The sequence below is a fragment of the Centruroides sculpturatus genome, unplaced genomic scaffold, assembly GCF_000671375.1.
Source record: "Centruroides sculpturatus isolate CEXI.00-Female unplaced genomic scaffold, Cexi_2.0 scaffold198, whole genome shotgun sequence".
Lineage (NCBI taxonomy): Eukaryota > Metazoa > Arthropoda > Arachnida > Scorpiones > Buthidae > Centruroides > Centruroides sculpturatus.
In genome coordinates this window covers 32,264-33,730 of record NW_019384454.1, presented here as the reverse complement: position 1 = coordinate 33,730, position 1,467 = coordinate 32,264, and positions in this window count along the sequence as shown.

The window sequence follows — 1,467 nt, the reverse complement described above, 5'->3', positions numbered from 1 at the left end:
TTGGTTCTCTAGGCTCTCTCTGTCGACGTAGACTCACTTGCGTTCCAGAGGAGTCGTCCACAACTTGCCTTCTCGGTGTCCAACCCAAAAGTGGTCGTCTTTCTCACCCTTTGTCTTAGAAAAAAAAAAACCCACGGGCAGGACCCCCTCCCTGTCTCTGTTGGCAAAACACCAATCAGGACCCACGAAATTCCCGCTCCTGTCAGGTGACAGGAAAGGGTTAAAAGTGTTGTTGGAAAAATGAAACCCTTGCCACTTGCTCCGAATAATAATTTGAAATATATTTCAGGAATTCTTTTCAAATTTACCTTCCATTTATTTCTCCACTATGTGGAATCCATAAGAGACGTTTTTTCGTCTTACGGCCTTCCACAGAAAAATATCAATACATTGTAGATGAGTGAACTGATGTAACTGTTTATAAAGTATATGAAATTAAAAAAAACCTGTGATATCTGCAAAATCATGCCTGCAAGCCTTACAGGTACAGAAACTGCTGTCAAACATGCGTAGATCAATCTTTTGAAATTATAAGAGTTTTTTTTTATCTTAGATGTACACAAATATACAATAAAGTATGAAACTTTCGTTCAAAGACTACGTTTTACATTCATAATTATTTCGCCATTTAACGCGATTTTGATATACACGGTAACATCGATTAGCTAGGGAAAAACGAAGGCTCTGTCAGGGCAGTTCCATTAGAAGCAGGCAGCAGCACTGCTAGACTGACACGGCATTTCTGACATCAATCTTTATTCGGGAATATCTTGTTGGCCGAGACGTATTTTGGGCATATTCGTTTGAAACGAATGTTATAGACTGTAGTGTGTCTGCTAACAATCGCTGCTCTCGAGTTTGAGCTGACAGAAGAGGGACTTATGCCCAAAACGCATCTCGGCCAACAAGATATTCCCGAATAAAGTTTGATGTCAGAAATGCCCAGTGTCTGTCTATGCTCCTAGTTGTGACAGTAAAAACAAACAGATAAAGGAAGACTGTTTCAGAATACGCAATAAATAAGTTTTGTCAAATTTGATTTTATTTTACTAATGAATATTTTAAAATAAAAATTAGAACAAACAGAATATTGATTCATGGTTTTCAAAACCTTAAAAACTTACTGTCACATCATACAAGTCTTTGCACATTTCCACCGTGGACACAGGCATCTTTGTTGCAGCCAGAAAAGCAACTGAAACGAGTGCTGCAGATTTAACCTTGAACCAGTGAGACTGCTGAGAGGATTCAAGAAAACGAGTTTAGCAATGCTCTCGACAGCAGCTCTTAGTTTAACAACTGCTGTAAACATCGTATCTCTGAGAGACACTGTAGTTTCTCTTCGAACTCACCATCAAAGAGTTTTTCTAAAATATTAGCATTTTCCAAAACTTTGTAATTTATATTTTTAATATGATAAATGAATCACTAGATTTTTGTAAGTTTTAAATTTGGCAAAGTTGATCT